Genomic DNA, 26423 nt, shown 5'->3' on the forward strand with positions numbered 1-26423 from the left:
TAGAATTTACTAGTTTGTGTAAAGAATAAAATACAAAATGAATACAAAATGAAATACAAAATACAAAACTGAAGTATTTCTGATTATCCAAATGTATAGCTTTCCTTTGGTATAAAATTCCAGTAATTTATACAGAATATTTAGGTAAATGCTTTTATTTGGTACATATATGCTCCTCAGATTACCAAAGCCCAAAAGATTCGAAACAGAAATTTGCACTGGGAATGGCAAGTAAAATAAGAACGATCTTGGGTCTAGAAAAGAATATAAAGGTTCATCCAAGAAAAATGACAGTTTTGATGCATAATATTTAACAACTTGATCAAGTTGCATTGCAACTCTGGGTCTTGTAAAGGTCACATGTAACTGTTATCAAATCACACTTTGACAAGAATTCTTGGCGTGAAGCAAGCATTTCTTAATACCTTTGTTCAGAATAGCCAATGAATTATGTCATTCAAACTTGTTGTAGATAAGAGTGATAATTTGACTACTTTTGTATAACAGATAATAACTAGCTAACAAAGTCACATGAAAATATTGACCCTGTGCTGAGATTTAGTAAACTTGTAGTAATTTTGGTTTATATGCTGAATTTAATTTTCATTTATGTACATTAATTTTATGGTCAGTAAAAAATTAAAACATATATATAAATCACCAAAAAATAGGCTCGTATTCACAAAACATATTATAAAAAGAGTCTGTTACATACCCAGTGCCCCAACACTTATTCAAAACTGAACAATGACTGGAATCTATCCAAATGTGGACAAATGCTAAATACTGCCAGTATACTGCCAGTATAAAACCAGTCTCTCTTGCAAGTACTCAGTGTCCCTAAGGGAATAGTGACCCGTACATTGCCATCCATAATAGCTACTTTCCCAGGAATAGAGGGGAAGAGAATGTTTGTACAACCAACTTTGGTAAGTTGAACTGCTTTTTCTTCTTATTTTGTTGTGGTTTAGTGGCAATCAATGGACTCAGAGAAAGGACTGTCTTGCTAATTGCAGTGTCAGAGACAGAGGCAGAAGAATCAGAATCAGAGCAAGTGTTAACTCTCTACTCATCCATTGCACTATCTTTCTTTCTAGTTGGCTTATATTTTGCCTTTTCTGTCCAGCAGTGAGTTTCTTCTTGTCCTTTTGATTTTGCTGTAACTTACAACTCTTTGTTAAGATACTTGGAGTATCATTACACAGCTCAGTTTAAAGGTGGTCCTTTCAAGCACTGAAATATCAGCCCTTGCCATAACTGTCCAAGAGCCAGGATAGTATAGAGGAGACAAGAATAAGAGTCCAGGAAGTTTTAAATTAGGATTTTCCCCATCTCAAACAAGGCCTACCAGACAGAAATACCTCCACAATTCTTTGCAAAGAAGGATGTTTCTGATAGCAATCATCTGATTCAGGCAAATTCTTAAATGAGGAGAAGGATAAGCAACATAACTCATTAAATAAGTAGGCTTCCCCTTTGACACATGTTCTACATTCTCTCCAGAGTTTATGACCATGGGAAAGGAAATACAAAAGTTCCTAGACTTTTATGGGCCAGGCAGACAGAATCTGAGCTATTCCAGAGGAGTCTTATCTTCCTCTTCCATACCACCATTCTGTCCTCTAGTTCGTGAAGAGAAAGAGCTATTCAAAGCATGTCTAGAAGGATTCAAGAGTTGAAGAAAATCCTGTGCACTATAAGAACACTTTGGGTGGGAAACACCTTGTTCACAATGAGAAAATAGGAGGAAAAGATTTTTTTTGTCATTAATTAATATGTATAACTGCATTCATTGATGGAGATGAACTGTAGGGTCTTGCTTTAGCAGAGTGAGAAGAATTCACTGGTGTCTCATCTTTTTTTTTCTTATGGTATTTTTTTTTCCTCTTGTTATTTTTTTTTTTCTAAAACTAGAGCACTTGTTTATATTAGTAGGTGGAAAGAAAGCAGCAGAAGGCAATGTAAAGACAGGGCTCCCAGGAGGAGAGAACACAGTGTTCCACAGAAGATGTCAAACCAGACTTAGATAGACTTGCAGGCATAAAGGTTCCTTAGTGAAATCTGTAGTAGAAGGCACACATCACCTCTAAAGGGGAAAGCTCATTCAGTAGAGAAAGTGTGCAGAGACAGTGATGATGAAGGATGAAGATGATGATGAAGGCAAGTTTACAGCATGCTGTTTCTTTAGTGCTACATAATTTTTGTGAAGCTTTGCACACTCTGCTAGATGTTCTTGTGTCTGATGCCATCAGCAGTGATTGGTAGTATGCTAAATAGATATGAATGATGGTTGGTGTATTATGGATTAATGTTTACTGAATATTTAAATAACTATTATCAATTTTGCTGTGGCTTTTTTTGTGTGCTTTGATTTTCTCTAGGCCAAATTGAAATGTACAGAACAAGGTAAACAGAACAGGGAGCAAATAAGGGGTGATTCTCTTGCAAGTGGTAGTTGCTTGCTATAAAAATATACCACAAAGCACATTCAATGACAGTTGGACTGAATTTTCCAGTTGGGCATCCTTTCAAAGGAAGGAAAGTCTGTTGTCTGATCCAAGGCACGATAAGTACGGCTGATGAGGAGGTTTACATGAACAGTGTACTATAGATCTAAACTAAAACCTGAATGCAGATATGCCCTGTGAAGAAAAGTTTGGTGGTATTACAAAGACAGGTGAAAGTCCAAAGTAGGGATCAGGGGGGAGGCAGAGATCTGAGCGTCAAGAGCTGTACAACTTGAAGCTGCAAGCTGTGATTTCCTCACTCCTGATAAGGGCTGTGATTGTGTTCCTTGTTTCTCTCCACAGACAAATGAGCTCAGAAGTTACTCCTGTCAGTGTGTGCTTGGTGTGATCTTAAAAGATCTGCTAGATCTGGATTCTGGATTTGCAAAGTGCTTGTTTTCTGAATGATACCAGGTTTACATGGGAATTAGGAGTTAATCTCTAGCACATCAGCACATCAGCTCTGGATTTGAACAAGAGCCTGCCATATAAATGTTGTGAGCACAGCTCAAGCACTGCAGTGCTCAGGGAATCAGGCACTTCAGTCTTTGGCAGCAACAGGTTTTTATTGTGACTTAATTTTGGTTATTTTAGTGTGCTTAAATCTCTTTATTAAGAAAAACAGAATTCAGAGCTGGTGGTTATGATTAGAATTAAGGAGCTGCCCTGTTAAGCACTATACAAAATATACTGAGGGACAGAGCTCTAAAGAACATAATATCAGGCAAAAGAAAAAGAGGAGTGAAATATCTTGTTTCTCTAGTAGATCAAGAAAAATAATATTTTCTCATTATTCTTATGGTACATGGCTCCATGTTGCTGTTCCAATAGAACTGTTTACTTACAATTATTTGCAATGTAACCTATTTCTTTTCAAATATGCTTCATTCTTCTAACAGCTTCTTAGCCCTTCTTGTGTTGCCCTCATCAACAACTACAAGGTTTGCTTTCTTTGGCCAGATTGTGTAAAGTACTGAGTTCTGTTAACTCTACTAAATCAAGCCTCAATCCACGATCAAACCTTGCAAATCAAACTGCAATATAAATGATCCGAATTAAAGATTGTAATACAACAGTTGTATATTTCATTGACCAGAGAATCAGGATAAAATTGTAACAGTAATTAATAGTATAGAATGCCAATGTCTCAAATGCTGATGTCCAGTCTGCACTAAGGTAAATTCATAATCTGCTTTCTGAGATCACCTTACTCATCTCTTGTCATATTATCATTTACTCTGTTTATTAATAAAGAAATTGTATTCTTATATTCTCAAAGGTTGATAAGCATGGACCGTAGATAGTAGAAGGAGCTGCCAATCCATTCTTGTAAGAAGTAGAGAGCAGAGAATTACCAAGAGCAAATGTTTACACAGATGCCCAAAAGGAGCATTTAGACACAACAGCTTTATTAGCAGAGTTAATTGATAAGCATGACCCAATTCCCTTCAGTCTAATTACACCAATTCCCAAATTCCATGAAAAAGCAACAGCTGAGTAATACACAGCTGGAAGAAGGACTTCAAATGCAGCTGTCTTGCTCCTTTTAACAGAGGATTAAAAAGATTCAAGAGATCATCATGATAAATGGAAACCTTTTCCTCATGTAAACTGTGGGGTGAGTGGTTGCTCTCTGCTTTCCATGATTGTTGAGAGATAATGAGAACATGTAAATCTTTTCTCCAAAACCATATGAAAAGCAAAACCTGGCTTGTTACTGAGCATACAAAGTTTGATCCTGAGTGTCATATCATTCATAGGTCAGGAAATTTGCTATTCCTCTAGTGATTCTAACTGAAAGTAGAACCTATTGTTTTGTCATATGAGAATAATATTTTCTTTAGATATTGAAGCTTTTTTTTTTGTTGTTACTTTTCCTGTTTCTCTTCCGAATGCTTCCTACAGTTTTGTAAATCTCTTTAAAAATAAAAACTATGTTGTATTTTTTGTTAAATTCTTATTTTAAAAGTACCATTTTAACTGACTTATTATATGAGGTATAAGACTAATATCTTTGAAATACCTTTTGTGGACTGATCTGGATCACATGTGTATATATATAAATTTGATATCTGGCCTCTTTTTTGTGACATGTTCATTCAGTAGGTCTAGTTTCTTTTCACTGACATTTCTTTTTTCTCTACAGAAATTTATACAAATATGAAAAAAGTATAGTCATAATTCAAAATATATTTGAAACGTGGAATTCTGTTTCCAGGGGAAAAAAAATCATTAGTCTTCTATCTGTCAGCATTCTTTTGGTTTGAGACTTCTCATTTTGGGGTATAAATAGTATGTGCATTGTACAGACATCCAGTATTGAAGGGGAACTACTAGTGCTAGTTTACAAAGAACTGGATTTTAGTCAGCAGCAATTCTTATTAAGTCAAGGTACTTGTCAAAAAGTAACCTGGCCTGTAAAGCCAGTTAATCCTCAAATTTAGACATCTGTAGGTGTGAGCTGAATATAGAAAAATCTGCCACGAGATTGCATGTCACCATTGTATGAGAAGAATTTTCAATCCAAGCTCAGTTTGTCACCTCCTTCATGTGACAGTATTTGGCAAGGAATTACAGCATCAGCTGACATCCAATACAGAATGGATGCAACACATATGGAGGAACTCCAAAGATGAAGTGTCCATGCTCCTTTATGTACCTGACAGTAATCCCATGTCAGAGTATACCACATACATCTTCTCTCCTTTTCTGCCTGATCCTGCATTAGAATATGATAGCTCGTATTTAACCATGAGAGGTTTTTTTAAATGTCACTCAGTACAGAAATAGGATACCCTGTGTGTTTTGGAAAGATGGGCAGTCTGGCCTCTACAATCTGGAATCCCACTGCAGTTTCCTGGAAGTTACAGAGTTAAAAATGTACCACGTCCAACATGATTTTATGCCTTTCCTTGCCTGACAAATTTTGTTGTCTGGCCTGTTCTTGCCTTCTCATTCACTGTATTTTACTATGATACTGTACAACTTTCTTCAGCTATCCTTTCTACATGAGGGGTCAATGATGACATAAAAAACACCTATAATTTTAGTATCCAAATAATGCTCAACTTTAAATTGAATTCTGTGATTACGATATCTTATGTACTACTCTCTTACAAACCAAACTATTTTAACTTGACTTTCATTTAATTATGGTAAAGAAACCTACATGCTGATTCTCTTTTAATTTGAGTATTTTAAAAATCCAAAGCAAATATTTGTAGGATTTTCTTCTGTTAAGTTCAAAGAACGGACTTCAAACTTGTATGCAGAAGGCTGTGTTTGTTTCAGTTATGCAGAAAGCCGTAATTGTTTCAGTTAAGTGCTGACTCCCACTGTACTCATCTAATCACATTTAAAGATCTAATATTTGTGTCTAAATTGTTTCTCTGATCCACCCTGAGCAAGGGGATAATGAGATCTATACAGTCTAAAGTACACCAGGAAATGAATCATGACTTAGAACCAGAATTTCTCTTGTGTTCTGCCTTCCTGTTGTGTGGGACTATGGGACTACTGCACTGGTCTCTATGGAGCAGATTACTTGCTGTTGTTTAGATGGCCAAGTACTTTGGCTAGCAAGTATCAAAACCTCACCCTCAAGCATGTCTATGGGGAGGGAGAGGAAAAAATAATCAATGTGCAATTTGGTGGACATATTACCAAAAAGCTTATTCACGAAAAGTAATACTCTGCTTACGAAGGCTAAAAAATTGTCTGTAAAGTATGTTTCCTTACAAATAGCAACAGAATCTGTCTTTGACCTGTTATTTCAGTGGTTCAATACTCCAATCAAGGTATTCTATGGAAAACAAGGAACGCTGCTCAAACATGAAAAACTTTTCTCTTGAAATTACTTTTTCATGCCTATGAGCTGAATGTATTGAATATGGTATCTTATTATCTACAGTGTCATGTCAATTCTGATTCTGAACAAAACATTACTTTCTTCAGAAACATGCCTGCCTTAGTGCCTGTCACGTTGTGTTGAATGTGCAAACAATGATTGATACAGAAAAATAAACACATTAAAAGAAAACAGTTCATTTTCAGATGCTGGACTTTATTAAAAGCTTACACTAAAGGTGACCTATAAAGATTTTGTAAAATATACATTGGCACAGGTAGAAAACTTTCCATTCTACTAATAAATATGCTGCAACTACAGCTGAGGTTTGTGTGAGTTACATGATTTTATAGACATAGTTGGGCCTTTTTAAACACATTGCAATATAAAATAGAAGGTAAATAGTAAGATTTTCTCTTCTAGATAGATATAATAGTTCCTATAGGAAGTAATATTCATGCTTTAGAACCCAAGCATAGATTTAAGCAGGTTTGTTTATCTTTTTTCATTCAGATCCAGACCTATATGTACTACTTTGCAACAGAAAGTAAGCTGATTGATTTCCATGGGAGGAAAATGCATTTCTTTTTCTTTAACAGCAAACTCTGATTTATATGACTAGTATTACTCCAAATCAGTACCATAGTTAGTGAGGTCAAGATCACTTTCTGTGCAGTATGTGCATAAGCAAATATGCAGATACTTCCAGATAATTTTTTTTAAATGCCAAGAAAGTACCAATTGAGAGCTGATTATCCATTACAAGTGTGGGAGCTGGTAAACTGAGCAGCAAGTGTTAAGATGCTGGGGGTTTTAGTCACCCAAATAAGTACTGACACGAGGTGATAATCAGTCCCTTCTTTCAGATTAAGCACAACTGGACTCATATCTTCCAATTTCTATATAATAAAATGCAAAACCAGTCTTAACTAGAAGAAAAACTCAGGATCTAATTAATTGTCAATTTTTAGTAAAGCTTGATTAGTTCTAGTCAATAGAATCTTTTATTGACTCTGCAAGGGCTGAAAAAGGAACTTTGTCACATCTATCAGAGTTAACATGAAGAAAGAAAGATTATATCTTTTGATTCAGTTTGCTTTTGACTTTTGCTCTTGTTTCCCAAACCTTTGTTTGAAGCTCAGATGGAAGAACAGAACTGAATTAAACTGAACAAAGGGAGACCCATATTAAATAGAGAGAAGTATCTGGTTGCAATGTTCTTGTGAGTTTGATTTTTGTAGGTCACAAAAGCATAACTGGACATCTGAGTAGCTACTCCCACAGAAGGGATGCTAGTTCTGATTTTTCTTTACTTTTATATGATGGGGAAAGGCTCTCAGAAGAGACAGCATATTCTGTTCCAGCTCTTCAGAGAGCCCATGGGCACACAAGGCTCCTGGCATGGAGGCTTGCATCTCACTATTTCTCTTTAACAGTATGCATACTCCTGATAGAAATATTTTGATGTGAAAACACACTTGCTTCTTGAGGCTTTCTCCTAAGAAACCTTTTCATATTGTGAAAAAAAAAATAGATTTTACATTATAAAAAGCACTTAAACAGTACACTTTAACTTGCCTAATACTGTTTTATTATACTCATGAGGGCATGTAATATGCAGAGTAGTTTGCACAGTCTCGGCATTCACGGATTTTTCTTCAAGGTATCATCTTTGTGGTCGAGATATGAAATGAATAATGTAACAGCCCTCTACTTAGCTTTCATGCCTGAGACACATTTGTATACACAAACTGAATGGTTATGTGATCTGAGGCAAAATTTTCAATCAGAAGATACCAATGGATTATTTCTAAGACTGATTCAAATTGGTGATAGATAGAAAAACCTGAATTAACCTAATAGGGGAGAGAAGGGCAAAATAATGACTGAAGAGAAAGAGATGGTCATAATATAAAACCTATTCATATTTCCATTTTAAAAAGTGTGATAAAACAAAAAATATTTTGCTATTGCTTACATTTTCTCAGCAAAGTATGCTATTCTGAAGCATCATAAAAATAGTTTTTTTAGGATTGTTGTTTTCTTATCGCGATAGACTAATTTTAGCTGGAAATAGCTTTGTACATTCTCTTATTTAACATAAAAAATTCTGGACTAAATTCTCATGACATTCCAGGCACGAAAACATAGGTCCTGAAACTGTTTGGAGACTGAGTGACACAGAGATTATTTATTGTGTACAAGCACCTTCATTTAGACAATAGAGTAATAAATCTTCAGATTTTCTTTCTCACTTCCTAGCAAACAGTCTTTGAATAGTGTCGCTAACAAAGTTTTTTTTGTTACTTGTATTTACATATTTCTGCATTTCCATTTGAAATGTGCCTTTAAAAAATAAGTGTTCCTTTAAATTTTAAAAAATAGAGAAGCTGTTTTTCAAAATGAATACAGTTACTCTATATATATGTAAGTATAATGAAATGTATGGAAATTTAAATTCTTATTTATATACCATATTGTATTGAAAGGCAACTTATGGTATTTTTCTATTGTTTTGTTCCATTTGCTTATAAATCATAAAGCTTTACAAACATTTAATATTTTTTAAACACTATTGGATGTGGCTTGTTTCTTTACTTGATAATGCTTGTGTATTCTCACCATTGATTATATGCATATTCATTTAATTGCTTTCTACCTAAGAGATTGTTCATGCAAATCTTCATTGAAAGTGAACATAAAAAAGTAAATTATTGTGATTGACCAAACTTCATTAACAAGACTGATGAAAGAATAAGTAATCAGAAGACTACAGCAGAAATATTTTCCAAATAAAATAGACTCACCAATTGGGTGACTAAGTGGGGAGCTTGGTAGGATTTTGAATTCCTAGATGGTATTTTTGTTTACTTGGCAGACTTATAGCTAAGATTCTAATATACTGCCTGATAATTTTATTTCATGAGATATGAAGTAAATAGTCTGAATATAGAGTGTACAATTATTCAGACTAACAAGGGAATAATGGGATAAGCATTGATTGGCAGAAGAACATTCTGCCTTTTTCAGAGGTTTAGCTACCTAGGAAAATATGGTTAAAAAACACTACTTCATCTCTGACTAGTAAGAAGCAGTTTTTCAACTTAGTTTCTCTGTTATATAAAATATGCTGAATAATTCTGCTAAAAAGGGTGTTTTTCTGTGTGTGAAAACTAAGAGGGAATGTCCTGCAGAATTCAAAACTGGTACAAAAGAGGTGTCTTTTCTTAGGTGAGATAAACAACTTAAGAATATGAACATTTCTATATTCAGAAGTAATAACTGGTTTTATTTACTCTGACAGAGACAAGGTAACTTCTAACTGGTAGTTGCATAAAGCATTTTCAATACAGAAGATGGTAGTGATTCCATGCTGGCTCTGTGACTCATAAACCTTTTCTGTTTGAATTTGTGAGCACAAAATAGCGAACCTGCATTCAGTTACGTATGCAAATGCATTTTGCTGGATGAAGGTAAGTATTGAAAGATTTCTTTTAAAGTCCAATTCAAAGGAATTTATTTGTCCATGTCTCATCATCTTAGCGTTAAACAGCAATAACTACAACCTGTAATATCTGATAACAGCAGACATTCAATATGACTGATAAGATGTACTGCAAACATGGTTACTTATTTTCATCTCTTAAATAGTAATAAAAGGAAATAGGGAAAAAAGCTGTTTCCTTGTGAATTTCTCACATCCTTGCTTGTGTCACTTCTAGGAGGCCACTTGTTTGGACAGTCTACCAGAACCAAGTTTTTGTGATTTGGTTAAATCCAAACATAATTTTCTCAAGTCACCTCTACTTTTTATGATGATGTACTTTTGTGCACTGAAAAGGTTTATATAAAAGAGCTCAATAGGATTTCTTCCTGTTGAAGAAAGAAGTTAGTAAAACTAAAATAAATCCGTGAGAGATCACAAGAGTAGTCAAGATAAAAAACAGCCCATTTGAGAATTAGGTTTATACTTGCTTTGTTTCACTCTCACTTTAGCCAACCCCTCATCAAAAAAACAAAAAACCCACACAAATGAATAAACAAATAAAACCCCCACAACCCAATCCTAAAACTGCTCCCTTTTTTTAGGATTTTTAGGCACATGGAAAATAGCTCAATTCAAACCTAGTTCTCCTTCCTTGAATTCTTTGGTTTTCCTTACCAAGCTTTGGTGTCTGCACTGACTTGAACCTGTAAAATCCAGTTAAAAATACACACAAAAGATAAAGGCACTAGAGGGAGACATGAGCACGTTGACTTGGTCAGTGCATTAACATAATGTTTATGAGAAATGAAACACTAGTTTTGAAGGAAGACTTCAGATACTAACACTCTAAAGGTTTAACATAGGATTGGTAATAATTTTTAGAGCACTAATGAGTTTTACAGATCTCATGTAAATGTAAATCAAGTTGCACTACCAAGTGAAGTTTCCACTAACATACCAGCAGTTAGAAAAATTTTTTTAAATGTACTACAATCCACTAGTTGCAAGTTTTAACACAAAAGTACAAGGTAAAGAGAACATGTTCCAAAGTCCTGTACTAGCGCAACTGTTTAGTTCTGCCTGTGTATCTTTTTTCTGTATGCAAAGTTATATCTGGTCTAGGCACTCTTTGAAAAGAGATACAGACTGATGCTTGACAAATGCATGACATTCCTTGGAAGGGAAAGTTTTTATTTTCTTTTGTGGAGTGATTTAGAAGTGAAAGATGCAGATTTTCCTGTAAATTTATGATTTAATATAAAAAGTCACCACCTGTCTTTATTTGTATAACCTCATTTGGTAAAGTACAATAAATACATTGTATTATTATTGTAATTACAATTATTTTTATTGACTTGAGAGATCACTTTACGTCCAGCCTTTTAACCTACTAATGTTTTAGACACATGGAACATACACAGTTTCTAAGAATCTAAGCTTTAGCTGTTAAAGCAATCAATTAAGGTCCAAATATTTTGTGACCTGTAATGGGATATTGAAAGATCCATGCAATTTGTTTGTGCAAACCATCTGTATAAAATCTGAATACCCAAAGATATGTTCAAATCAGGTAATCTTCTCAGCCACAATCAGCAGTTTGAGAACAAAATACTGTTTTCTACTGCTTTGTCTTCTTTCTCTAATTTCTTCAGCAACATTGACTTGTGCATGTAGAATATGATTCAGACAAAGTCTTCTAAAAACATAAAGTGTTTATTTGACATCTGTAATGCTTTTTATGATAGTCATTTGGGGTTTTTTTTCAGGGTAACAAAAATATTTTTCTGGTGTACTAATCATGTTAAATTTTTATATAAATCAGTGTTGGTAGACAGTGCTACACAATGAAACAATAAGGTTTGGGAACTATGCACTTTAAAGAGAAATTTGAATTTTACTAGTAGCTCTGTGTCCAGCTTTGGATAATTTTTTAATGGTCTCTCAGAGAAAATTGTCATAATAATTACAGCTTCATTTCCAATAAAGCAATTTTTGTGTTCTCTTAGCTATATATACAGTATCATAATGTTAAGTTGATAGTTGATAATTCCCTACAAAAAGTATTTCTAATTATTCAATTAGAAAGCAAGTAGAACTATGAAAAAAGTCTCAGAATGCAGTAAAACCATTCAAAAGGCATTTAAAAAAGCCCAGTAGAATAAAAGACTCAAAGGATATTTTATTTTATTACAGCAGTGTACATACCTGAGGAAAATCATCATATAAATAATTGTTAAGCTTTTTCATAATTAAGTTTATTCCTATTGTTGACTGTAAAACACTTACTTAGAAGAGAATGATACCTTTATGTACTTAGTACAAAGATTTTTAAAAAAATCTATTCTTTGAACCCAGAAAACAGATACTTTTGTCAGAAGAAATACAAATATAAGTAAAAATAATAATTATAGAAAAATATTAACTTGATCATGCATTTTATTTTCAGTATCCTGGGAGAATTTGGATAAATGATTAGTCATGCATTCATGTAGTATCTGATGATAATTTAATTATTTATAAATTTTTATATCAGCAGCAGGAGAGCCTAAGAACCTTTTCGTCTCCAGTAAATGTGGAGGGAGGCCTCTCAGCTACAGAACTGCTTGGCATTGTACAGAGTGCAGGCTTGAATATGTTCTTCCCATCCAGATGAGTTTTCTAGTTTTATAGTTTAGGGAGTCCTTCATACTTCCTTCTTTGTAAAAAAAGACCTTCCTAAACAGATGGCCAACATTAGAAAACAAGATTCAGGATGTTTTTGACAAAAACCCCAATTGATGGGAAGTACTTATTACCAGTCAGGCTGGGTAAACTAAGCCTTACTCTTTACTACCTTTCATTCCCAAATATTTACCATCTTCCCATGATTTTTTTCCTATGTTCTTAATTCATATTATGCATGAGGAGCTCAAATTCTAGCTCAGTGTTCAGAATTTAACCTCCATGATTTCCATTAAATCATGTGCCTTGTGTCTACCATGCCATAAATTCAATTACCTATGTTTTCATATTCAACTACCATAAAAGGCATCTCAGGTAACACTAGATTGCATCTTGGTAATAATAAACACCTATTTAATAGATACACAATAGTAATTAGGGTAAAAATGCACTGTGCTCTATGAAAACAACTTCAATATCTTTGAAAGAAGATATCCTCCATTCTTTCAAAGTGTGCATTTCTTGTTAATCTAATGCTGTACAGAGGAAGGCTCCACAAGAGCATGGTTGGGTAACTAGGGGTTTTTGTTCATTCTTTTCTAAAGAGGCATGAAAAAATTAAAGGCTTCTTTAACAAATACGTTTTGATTTTAAAAAAAATTAAATTGTTTAGCTGTGCATTCTGAATTAAAAGCAACTTCTGTGGTGTCAACAATTTTTCACAGTGTCAGTCTTTGCACAAGGCACAGTATATTAGGATTGCAGTGTTTTCGCTAGAGGTGGATTCACACAGATACGTCATAAACACCCTAACACAAATTCACCAAATTAATGTGTTATTTATTTAACACAGTGGCCCTATGAACTCAGGGAATGTCAGAAAAACTTGATCTTTAATTTGCCTTACAGTATAGCTCTACGCAGGGTCAACTAAATGTCACAAAGACTGTCCCAATTAGGTAAACTCCTGGAGGGATTACATGCATATTCCAGTCACTTATTAGCCAGAAAAAAATCACTTTGAAGTTTGAGAGCCATAAGCTGAAGACAAGCTAAATACAAGCTCTTGTGTATCTCTGACATGCTGGTAGATTAGACTTACTAAAGCACTTTATAGATTTACAGGGCCATTTTGGAACAACTGTTTTAAATGCAGATACTAATCAACTTGGAGTGGTCTAAGCTGTTATTTGGGCAATTTAGGTTTTTTGAAAACTGGTAAAAAATCAAACTATGTATTACATGCAGGTAATTGCATTAATTTATGTAAGTATACCAAAAGTGCTTCAAATGCATAAAGGGAGTAAAATAGTTAAAAATTAATCAAATCAAAACCTTCACTGAAGTTTATGCTTTATACAGAGCTTTCACAATTTTATGTCAAGGTAGTAAATCCACAGTAACTTTTTAGAAGACAAAATGAATGAAGGCTGTGGTAAGGGGCATTTCTCTTTATAGCATTGGAATTTCCATGAACAAAATTCTCAGGTCTTTAAAATTAACATTTAAATATTTTCTAGCTAAGAAATACCATAAAATAAAATATAATTTTATGACAATAAACAGTCACAAACCAAGTATTTAGCTTTTGGATTTCTAATTCGCTAATTAATATAGCACATCTTGACTTATAATTGCCATCTTTGAGAATGTGAAACCAAATTTTAGACTTCCAAAATTATGAATTCATCTTAAAAACATCTTTTCATATGCTTTTTTATAGCTGATGATATTTATCTTTTTCAAATCATGGTTTAGCAATATAATAATAACTATGAGGGTTCAAAATACTATTTGATCTTTTAAAGAGAGATTTTTATAATTTTTCTTATCACTGTTTAGAGACATTTGGAATAAAATAATGAAAGCTCTTTAAAGCTCCATAGTGGGAAAAAAAAGACAAATGTCTTTTCTCAAAATACTTATAATTAAAGTAAACAGAACAAAAATCTGCATGAGGAAAAATACATAGGAATGAAAGGTGTTGTTTTCAGGGCATAAATTAAACACATCAGCAGGTTACACAATTCCATGCTTCTCATTTTATTCTTAGCAAAAATGACCATGCCCGGGCTACAAAACTGTTAAGGATTCACTTCAGTAAAAGAAAACTAGCAAATAATAAAGAAAATGCTTAAAAATAGATGAAAGCTTTTGCCCCTACTGCCTTTTCAGGCGTCCTTTTGAAAATTTGCAGCATGTAGTTGAGCCCAGTTCAGTTGCTGAGTAACAGGACACTTCTGTGACTGCACCAAAGTTATATAGCAAACGAAAATAGTTTAAAAATGTGAAGGATAAAGTACTAGCTCAGATCATACATGAATATTTAATGGTGTTCTGGAGAGACACTCCTGAAAAGTGTAACTGATATGGACAGTTTCATTTGAAGCTATCACTGGCTATCAAGGTCAATTGCTTCATTTTCTCTGAAAATCTGGTTTCCTTTCATTTTGGTGATGAGTAATTTGTGACAGTTTCTGTAGTCAAGCCAGAAGTTAAACAAAGGGACGTTATTGTAACATTCAGAAATAATATTTGCTATCTTGTCTGACATCATTGGCCTTCTGTGAAGCCACTTTAGCTTATTGAACCAAAAGAGACTTTTCTGTTTAAAATATTTGAAGTGTCATTATTCCAGACAGACAGAAGAGCATTATTTTATCTAGAATTCTACTGGGAATTCATACTGACAGGGACAAGCCATTAACAATAATCTAGCTATGAATATGCTTGGCCTTCTCATTGAAAAGGAAGGTAGAGGAGAATATTTACACAGACATGTATTCCTTTTGTTTCTCAACAAAGAGAAGACTCTTCACCACAAAAAGGTGTGGAATTAGAACATGAGGCAGAGTGTTTAAAAGAATTGGGAATAGGATCTTGTGCCTGTAAAAAGTATGGGTTTTGTTCTCAATTGAGTGTCATTGTTGTTATTTGTACGCTTCAATACATTGTTTCTAGATGTCCTAGAGATGTTTTGTATGTCATATACTTTGCATGTTTCATAGCTTATCACCTGTCATGTGTTAAAGAGAAAAATTAGTTGATCATGCTTCCAGTTCTTTCCTTGTTTAAGCTTTGACATTGCTTTAAAATGTGAGAAATATCATCCAAACAGTATGATGCATTCATGTTCTGGTTTTGACCCCTGAAGAAACAGTTTTTGGAATTCACAGGTTCGTGTAGTGCCTTATATTTCAAGTTTGCCTTTAAAGTTTCTGTCACCTGGATTTGTTCCCCTGGATCTTTGCTTCTAACTCTGGTACTAAAACCATGGCAGATCAAGGATAACCAACACATTGAAATATTTTCATCTGCCAATTCAGTCAAAAAGTGTTATCATAAGAAATTTTCTGGGTTCTGTGTAGCAGTTGAGTGAACAGAGGGATTGTTTTTCCATTTCTTTTTGGATAATTCTTTTAATAATGCAAGAAGTATGTTCTATTTTCTACATTTTTCTGAGTCCAAGAGCTATTGTGCTGTTTCTGTCAATGGGATTTAATCCAATGAGAAAATAGTATTAAATGTATTTTTAATTCCTTCTGAATTGAACACAGCACTGTGTTGTTTCATGTACTTCCATATCTGTCAGACATTTTGAATAAAATGTGTGGAAGGAATAAACTAGAATATGAATGTATCCATTTAGAATTCTGCTTTGTGGCATATTGACTTGAAAGCTAGATTATCCAGTGTACTACAGAAAATGTTTCCAGAACCTTGCAAGATGAGGTAACACTTAGCATTTTTTAGGAAGGAAAATCATACAGACCACCAAAATGTGAATTATTAAATTGAAGGAATCGCAGCTAAAATCAAATGAAGGTTGTAGTTGACAACATAATTGCAGTTCCTGTACCCTCAAACATTTTCTATGACACTGGAGGAGGAAGATGATGTTTGTTTGGTTGGTTTTCATTTGCACTAAAGGGAAAATATTTTTGTCAGTGAATGAAGTCTGTGTTTTAGTAACTCTGGCACAAGGCACGGACTGTTTTGGTTTTATTTTTTTATAGTCCAGATTTCTTGCATGCTACTTTTTTTTACCATCCCTAAAATTCACGATACCTAAATATTCTTCTATATAGTTCTATCCAAAGATGCTGAGAGTCCTTGACAGATGTTCTTGACTGCTACCACTTTTTCTATGTTGATTTTATCTACGGCATCTGCTCTTTATTATGAGACTAGCCGAATGTCTAAGAGAGATTTTGATGTCTTTTACTGACTTTGATGAATCGTGAGTTTTGTATTGTCAAATAGGAACAAATGCACTAACTCCTAAATTTCCTGGAGTGTTTATTAAAATTTGATTGTTCACAACATTAACAGCAAGAAATCTTTATCTGGTGATTTCTGTTAACTTTTTATAAGACTGATCTGAAAATTATAGATGTAGAAACTTTGCTCCTAGCAGAAATAAAATGTGTTTAAGAATAAGAATTGGAGGCAACTCGATAAAAAATCAACACTAATGCAGCAGTAAATCAAGAACCATGTAAAATAGTAAGCTTTATGGTTTCTCTCTGTATTTCATAATTCTTTTTTCAAATAATCAAAAATTCAGATTGGTAGACTGTTATCTGACAAAAATGTTGCAAAACTTGATTTCCGCTGCTATTCCCCAAATCCCTGTTATTTGGTGTTAGCGGACTATTCACATTTTCAGAAATTAAGTGAAGGCAAATAGCTGTTTCCAATTCTTGTGACCTTAGCCAATAAACACATTTCATCACTATGGTTGCAAAAAACAAATACCCACTATTGCGCTGTTTCATAGATGCATAAGAATTAGTTGACATGGAAGGATTTGTTCTCTGATACTAGGTCAAAACCTGAATTCCTGAGGGAGAAAGAGTGAAAGTAGGGCAATATGATTAGATGAAACCTTGGGTATAATATTTTATTCTTAATGTGGGTTTATATTTGGTCAGTTTTGATGCATTCTTTCAAGAAAAAAATGTCTGCTCAAAGCCCTACTTTGAGTAAATGAACAGTCCTTGTACAATGACAGATGAACTGTTGCATGACATCTTTTCCAAGTGCCTTAATCATTACATTCTTTGTGTATTTGGCCCCTAGAGGGGAAAAAACCATGTAAGGTAGATTAAAAAGTCCTAACGTGGAATCCATGTGGGGGACAATAGGATTAAATAATAACAGGGGATGGAAAAGGGCAGGAATTAATCTGAGTGTTTGAAAAACATTGCAGTAGAAATATCAATGTTAAGAAGTCAGGAATTTTAAGATTAATATTCAGGGTCCTTGTGCAACTTCAGTAGAGCTGCACATAAGTTATGATGCAAATTTTAATTACAGAGAAGTGCTAGCTTTCCTTAATAAAAAAAAATCCAAATAACATTCAGTACACAAATACACAGTATTTGTTTAAATTCCATTGTTTAAAGTGGTTCAGAGCTTTATTTGCCAACTTTGGCCAAACTCCTTTTGAGGAAAGCAGGCTATGTTTCTCCATAGACTTTCAGAATACTTATTCCTTATAATAGTTTTGGGTATAGACTTTGCACACACAGCTAGCCAAGATTTCCCAGTTTCCAATGCAGACAGAACATGGACTTTCCACCCAGGAAAGACTTAGAAAGAAATGTAATAAGACAAAAGAGACTGCATTGATCAAGTCACACATGACCAGAGCTTTTTTATCCTCTTATCTTTTTTTTCCCCACACTTGTTCCTCCCTAACCCATCTAAACACCTCCCTTTTCTCCATCTTCTTTCCCTGAACATCCTACAGAATTCCTGTGCCATCCCAAAACATTCTCCCTCTGCATCCCATAGCATGTCCCAGGTCTATGGGCTTGTGGCTGTCGCTCAGCAGTCCTGGAAAGGGCCCAGAGAAGTTGTGTGCTCCTCAGGAGTCCTGTAATCTGGTGCCATTGTGCCCCTCTGCTCCCCTGGGGCTGGTGGGGACAGGCTGTTCATGGGTTGATGGCTCCTCTGATGGGCTTTTTTCTCCCTGGGCTCCTTTGGGAGTGTTCAGATGGCTTTTATCACATGACCCAAGAAGGTCCAAAGCAGATGTTATTAGTCCTCTTCATGCTCACACTCTACCTGTAATCCTTTCTGAACTCTTTCTGCAGACATAGTGTTTGTCTAGCAACAGACAGCTGTAGCAAAAATTTAAATAATGTTTCAGCTATTTTCTGGCAGGATTAAACAAATCTCAAGTGTATCAGTGTAGATGATTGCCACGGGCAATCTAGAGGTTTCTAGACACTCGGCTAGTTTATCACAAATGAAACATTCCAGTCTTAGGCACCTTCATTGGTACATAGTCATCCATGTGTGAAGGAAACAGTGTAGAACCACCTCATCCTTTTACTGTCTTTGTGTTGGGATATCATACTTCAGGAAGACTGATATTTAAGGAAATAGATTTTCTATTGTTGTAATAAGTCAGTATTTTCCAGAGGTTGTAGTCTTTTAAACGTTTTTGGAGCCATTTAATTATGCTTGAGACAAGAATTTAAATCCCTATATTTTTAAAACTAATACCGGGGATTTTTTTTTTTTTTTTAATAAAGGCTAAGCAGACATTTAGATGACACATTAAATTTTATTTTTTGGCTGTTGGAGAGCTAAGGATCACTTTAGACCAGATAAGGTACTCAGAAGAACAGAGTGTCAATTGGGCAATTCTTGCATGCTTTGCACACATAGGCATGTAATTTGAGGTTTAATAGACATGGAATAGAAATGTTGATATTTCTGTTCTATAAATGCCTTAAAATAAGCCCATTTACAAACAACTTAATTTTGCTTTATTTACACAGTTGTAAAGATTTACAGCCATAGCAGTGTATTGCTTTTATGTTTTTTGTTCTTTGCCACTTAAAAAAAAAAAAATCACTCAAAATTGTTTCTTCCAAAATAATAAAGTTTAGTGATTAAAATATTGTGGTCCGAAGAGATAAGAGAAAGCAAACAGAATTTTTTTTACTATTCATGAGGAATCTTCAGTGATAAAGCAATATGCTCCTTATCTATTGATTTAAAAGATCAAATGAGGTATTCAGGTTACATTTCTGTTTTGATTAAGGTCAAATTACCTTCACCTCTGTACTCTCACCTTCCAAATTTTGAGTGATTGTGATAAATTAGTTGTTGATAGGGATCAGTTTTACTGAAACCATAACTTGAAAATCTTCAAAATAAATGTAGATTTCTCAGCACTGCTGACAAAGTGCAGGTGTAAAGATTGTCCCAAATACTCCTCTACTCAATAGAATACAAAACCATTTGAAGTGAATTCCTTGTCGTTATTGCAAATTATATGGAAAATCATTACTATTATTAAACACCTATTATAGCTCTGTCCAGAAAATACTGTTGTACATGAGAATTGCTTGAATTCCTTTGACTAGTCAGAATAAGATTAAGACTTTGAAATTTTTCCAAAACAGGTTTTGTTTTCTGTATTGCTGTGGTTTGTACCATTTCTGGTTTAGCTGTCCATTCATTATTTTACTATAAAAACAGTATTGTCTAGGAATTTTTCCTTGGGAAATATGAAGTCTTAAAGTACTCAATGAGAAGAATACACTTAGACCTACAGTATCAGTAAAATTAGCATTTAATTATTTATGTGTGAGAAATACAGGTGAAGGTGTCATTCAAAAGTGCTGGCAAGTTCATGCCTACATTGAGCAAAGTTCAGATCTGGCTTTGATTAGCATACTGAAACAAGGATTTTAAGGATCGTGTGTACGAAAGACACACCAGACAGGGTATAGAAAATTAAATCTTCTCACAATTCATGCATCCATCAGAATTAATTCTCATGTAAAATCCTGTAAGCAATGAATATTTACTTGAACAATATAAAGCACAGTCACGTATCTGGTTTAGAATGTGTCTGGAATTGTAAGAGAACTGGAAAAAATCATCCTAGGGAAAAAGTCTGGTGCGGTATTTTTCAAACTATATAGCACTTTGATATGTTAGACCTTCTTTTACTTTATGTTTTAGGGTATTTTAATACCCTAAAATGTTGTATCTAGTTCAATATGAGCTCCATTGTGCACCTAAGAGAAGAACTTGATTTATGGAACCTAGATTGAAAGATAATATATCAGACATAAAAGAGGTATTGGGATATGTCCCATGTCACTTTCTGATATGTGGATTTTTAAATCAGGTTGAGCTCAGGTTGATATCCTGATATCAACCTGATATCAACCTGATATCAATCAGGTTGATAAGGAGGATCAATACACTGTTTGACACTTTTTCAGTGTCAGTTCTGAACACCGACATTTTGTTTGAAATCTCAGTCAAGAAGTGAACTAGGCCCTTCAGCATGCATCTCACGCTTTCTATACTTCTTTTTAATATTATAATTTATCACATAGTAAATAAAATGTCAGAAAAGAAACAAAAAATAGAAGTTCTCACAGTGCCTTTGTTTTCAACTGCAACTTGGTGTTTCCAAATGCATTTCCAAGGTCTAAATTTTTTTCCCAGTCAAAAAGTTGCAATCTAATCAGGTCTTAAATCTCAATGATGTTCAATTGTATGTATGTAGCATCATTGATTTCTATAGTTCTTGGCTAAATCTTGAGCTTTACTTAACACTTCTGCCTCATTTTTGTTTCAAATACACTTCCTGTCACGAGTTCTGAAATATGGGCCAAACCTACTCTTTTTTGGACTTGAATCTCTATTGCTTCTGTCCAGCTCCTTAGGCATGCTCTACCATCACCATCAAAGTATTGTGTGTGACAGAATGTGAACCCCTTTGGGTTTTTTTTTGAGATCACATTCACCCTCCTTACATCGTAAGGGAAAATAGCTCATACTCTCCTCTTCTGAAGCTGTCATCTAAGTATTATATTTGAATATCTCTCCTCTTTTTTTGCATTCCCTTTTTAATGTCACTCTCTTCCTAAAACAGTTTTGCTATTCTGGTTAGTCTATTCCTGCTGTCAAAAGTGCTGGTTAGTGACCATGTGAATCTTCACTGAAGTGTATTCCCTGTTTTATCCATTGCCATGCTATTTGAACTCCAAACTACACGAAATATTTTCAACTGTACTTCTATTTCTTGAAGCTTATTGTTTTTTGGCAATCTATTTATGACAGCTCCTAATGAATATACACAACTTGTTAAATAGAAATCTACAATACTCAGCTGTAGATTGATATTGTTAAAATATTATCTCTCTCATAATTTTTTTATGCAACGCAAAAGAACGTTCCCTGTAATTTGATTCAGCTTATCAAGGTGTCCAGCCCTTGATAATGGATGCATGATCAAATTTATGAAAATGCAGCCATTTTTGTTTTCTTTATTATTCAACTTGACCATATAAATTTAATACTGCTGAGGCTTTTCTAAGTGTGCTCTACCTACTGCAGTATCCAGGAAACTGAGAATTCAAGAAACAATATAAATTTGTTTTGGAAAAGATGCTTGATTATTCATGTTGTTTTAACTACTGTGTTTATTTGTGGTTTCTAACAGTTAATAATTTTTTGTACTTTTTTATATTTTTAAAAGCTGTGTTGTGCATCAAGAAATGATATTGTGCAACAAAATTAGTTCTGAATAAACAAGTAAAGAGTTTAAATAAGTAATGAGTGTACATTTCTTAGGTTAGTTTGCTTTTCAACATACTGTTTTTTCTGTAAGATAAACATACATATGATTTTATGTGATGATAGATTATCAAAACAACATTTCTTCTCTTGCACTTGTGTTTCTCAACATTTTTAGTAAATGCCAAGTTTGGAGATCTGTTATTCCAGTAGACTTTAAAAAAATTATTAATAGAATAACTACTTTTTGAGAGGGAAAAAAAAAGTGATTTAGTTACCAAAAAAATCTGAATGTTGAAAGCCAGATAGAGCCCAATAAAAGTGGGTGAAGTGGAATGTTAAAAAATAAATAATTTATAAGAAATGAAAACAATTTTCAAAGTATTATTTTTTGCTAATGTTATGTAAACATTTCAAATCCAAAACAGATGTAACTGATGCCAAATCAATTTCTGTACATCTTTTCCTTTCAGCAACTTGGAAAGTTATGTGGTTTCTGCTTAATGAAAATGAATATTGGTCCAAGAGTAGAAAAGCTATTTCGTATGACTTTAAATCTCTGAACTGTTCCCCGTCTCTGACTGATTAGACAAGAATTATCAGAAACAGCGTTGACATAAAATGTTTTTGCAATGAAATCTATTAAAAATTGTAGATTATTGATAAAGACAGCTAAGTGGAAGGTCAACACTCAAGTGGACTATCTGTAGAACACAGGCAGGACCTAATCTTAATACACCTTTTAGTAAGTAAATAGAGATACTTTCAAAATTGATCTTGATAAATTGACATATTAATGCTGATCTGCTATGGGCAATAATTCTATTGATTGTTTTATTTAATCCAGTGTGAATTCTCAACAAATAACAAAGGGGAAATGCAGAGTTTAGTAGTGGAAATATTTCTTAAAATTTATTCTGGTTCATCAAACCAACAATGGAGATTAATTAAGAAAAAATGACTTTTTTTACATATCTCACACACTCCACTTCCATAATCAGTCAATATTTTTCTGTTAAACTCCTCCTATAGACAAAACTGAATATTTAAAGTTTTTGTTTATGAAACTCTGATTTCATGAATAAAAATAAAGGTACAAATATATAAAATAGCCTGATAATTACGAATATCCAAAATGTATCAGTTCAAGCAAGCACAGTGAAAGGAGATACTTGATTAAAATTCCAGACAAAATTCTAAGTCATCATAACTGCCATCTTTACTTTCTTTTTTTAAAATTTAATTTATTTTGATCAATTTGTTTGGTAAACTGTGATTAAAAATTCTGCCTTTTAAGTTGTAAAAATCTTACTTGTATACAGAAAAAATAGGGAAGTCGGAAAACCTAAAGATTTACTAAAAAAAGAGTACTTAAATGCATGTAGATTAAGAATATTGAGTACAGTAGTACAGTTTCCCACAAAGAGACCATTTAGAATGCTTTTGGAGTGAAAATATCAGAACTGAATTTAAAAGTGGAGATTGAACTGGGACATGCTGCATGTATAATGAGTATTTATAGTGCATGGAATCTTCTAAGTTGTACATGTGAATGTTTTCTCTCATATAAAATCAGATAAATTACTTACATTGCGTAGAATAGCCTGTAGTTATCCCTAGATACAAACCAGTAAATTAAAACATCCCAATAATTCCAAAATTATTCTAGATTTCCAAATTTACTGAATCTTGGCAAAATAGACACCAGTGTACTTCACATTTGAAGCACATATGTTCCATACATCAAACAATTCTGATTTGCAAGTTTTATTTTTCTGTATTATTTTAATTGTGTTAGACCATGCTGTGTGTTGCACAAATGAAGAAGGTAATCTCCTCCAACACTCATATGGTAATTTCTTAGTCTGTCATGTGAAGCTGTTTTCATAGCCAATGACTGTTCAGCATCATAGTCACCATAATCTGAAATCTATTTCATGTTGAGTTGGCAATTATATTTTGTTAGGTGCTTCACACTCCAAAAATACCTATTATTTTCACTGGAACTCAAAATGCATGTTGGCCTGTGCTTTAGAGCAGTGATTCTGAGTTTTGTGAATGGATCTGAACTTACACGCAAACCTTTGACTCGGCAGAATTCTACAAAGCGTTTATGACTCAGATATTTGGTACATGTCCTGTCCAAGCGGTCTGGGTATTTTTAGTACCTCAGAATGAGCCCATAGGACTTGCTGCATGCACACAGGCTTATTCCTATTGTATATACCAGGTTGAAGAAATCCAAGATGCTAAACCCCCATGATATCCACCAAGTGCCTTATCTGTACATGCACAGAAAATTTGTCTAGCATTTCCTGATAAGCTGCAAATGTTATATCACCTGAAACATTGGACATCCAATGTAAATGTCCATGTTGCCATGTTCTTCTCAGGCAAAATTACCAACAAGAGATCTTACAGAATCCCAGGATGGGTGAGATTGGAAGGGACCAGTGAGCCATCAGGTCCAGCTTCTCTGCTCCGGCAGGGTCATCCTAGAGGACATTGCACAGCATTGCATCCAGACTGTTCTTGAATTGTTCTGTAGAAATCTAGAACTTTGTTAGCTCTCATACATTTCCTGAAAAGCATACCAAATGCAGATATTTCAATTGCACTCCAACTTCTAGCAGTGATATCTCACAATGCAATATAAACATCTGCATGCCTATAACAAGTAGGGAAGGATTGATCTTATGAAAAAGTATTTAAGTTAGTCATAAAGCCTCAGAACTAATTTTTCAAATCAGTTTTATGAACCACTGGAGCTGAAAAGCCTCGGAGACCTCCTTGCCATTTCTTGGCAGAAATAGTACAGTTGGCTGAGCCTAATAAAACACAAAGTATCTCAACTAGGTATGAAATTGTTGTTATTATTAGAAAATCCCTGGCCATCTGGTTGGGCATTATGTGCAATAAGCTATAGACTACTGGTGTAAAATTCAGCATTAGAAAGAATTTCTTGAAAATAGAAGAGCCAAATATAGGCTACATCATCAATATTCATAACTAGAGAGAGAAACTTTTGAGGTTTGAACTCTGCAGTGTGAAAACTAATAGAGGACAAACAAATGTATCTGTTTACTTGAAAGAGTAAACAAGCTTGGAAGCAAGATGAAATCCTCGTTTAAACTCAGATACTGAGGGGTAGTGCAGTAGATATAATTCAGATATAATTTATAGCACTTAATATAAAGTGATTGTGTGCATCATCTTAGAAGGTATGCCAAGATTATGTGAGTCAGAAAGAGCCCGCTTTTCTGAAAAGGAATAAAAAGGGTACAAGAAAGAGATTTCCTGTTTTCTTTTTTTGCACACTTTACATTTAGAGCTTTAAGTGGTCTTTGCAGTAACACAGATCTATGGAGCTATGTAGCATCCAGGTACTGCAGACAAAGAATTTCTCTTTAAAATTCACATTATCCAATACACTATTCACATCTTTATGGTAATCACTTACAAGAAATGTCTGATAAATTAATGCTTGCAATTAGTTCTGTGAGCTAAAAATGTGAAGTATTTGTATCATAATCTAAATTACTCTAAAACTACACATTCCTTTTTAAAACTGCACATATTCCTCTTGCTTCTAGCTGCCTTCAGTGGATTTATATGGCCATACAATAGAAATTATCAAGAAATTGCTGTTTATGTTGAAAGACCATTTGGACCTCAACAGAAATTTTATTATAATTTTTGTTTTATTTAAATAGATGAATGAGGAAAGAATAATTTTCAGGAAATGGAAAGCTAGAAATTGTGTGACTAAAAAGAATTGCAGTCCTGGAAAAGCTATAAAACATATGGTTTTGCTTCAGGTCATTTTTAATTTTGGACACACTGGGCAGATCATCGACAATTTGAACACATGTATCCAGGCATTTCATGTTGTTCTGGGAGGGGAGCCTCTCTGGCTGTGCCTCCTGTGCCAGGCAGGAATACTTTGCACTGCATTTAGAATCCTTTTCCCCCTGATTACTGTCTCAGGTACCTGGCTGGATCACCCTACATCTTTTGAATATACACACTCTACTTTTTGAGGGAAGCTGGAATATGTGTATGTCTTGGGGGAGTACAAAGAAAAAAGAATACTCAGTCTTCTTCCAGAAGCTGAGAAGCATTTTTGTGTTCCAGAGTTCTCTTTTCTCTTGTGAAAAGCCAACTGTCCAAAACAAGAAGAGGATATGATTATAATCCTGATAAAGATAAAAGGTATTAGTTATTACTGTCATTATTTCAGAGTCAGCTCTTAGGGATAAAAACCATCTGGGTCTCATATATGAAGTGAATGAATCTATTTTAGCAATTTGTTAAATGAAACTGGGGCAGTGACAACAAAAATAAAAGGAATATGCTACCTCCC

General features: G+C 34.0%; 1 protein-coding gene across 1 annotated transcript in view; it reads left to right on the plus strand.

Annotated features, from left to right (window-relative positions):
• The first annotated feature begins 820 nt into the window (after positions 1-820).
• Positions 821-26423, plus strand: part of VEGFC (vascular endothelial growth factor C) — a 194360-nt gene continuing 168757 nt past the window's right edge. The window contains exon 1 of the mRNA XM_083861432.1: positions 821-929. The gene's annotated coding sequence lies outside the window, so the exon portion shown is untranslated. The remainder of the gene's footprint in view (positions 930-26423) is intronic.

Source organism: Zosterops lateralis (genome assembly GCF_965231275.1).
Source record: "Zosterops lateralis genome assembly, chromosome: 5".
In the NCBI taxonomy this organism is placed as follows: domain Eukaryota; kingdom Metazoa; phylum Chordata; class Aves; order Passeriformes; family Zosteropidae; genus Zosterops; species Zosterops lateralis.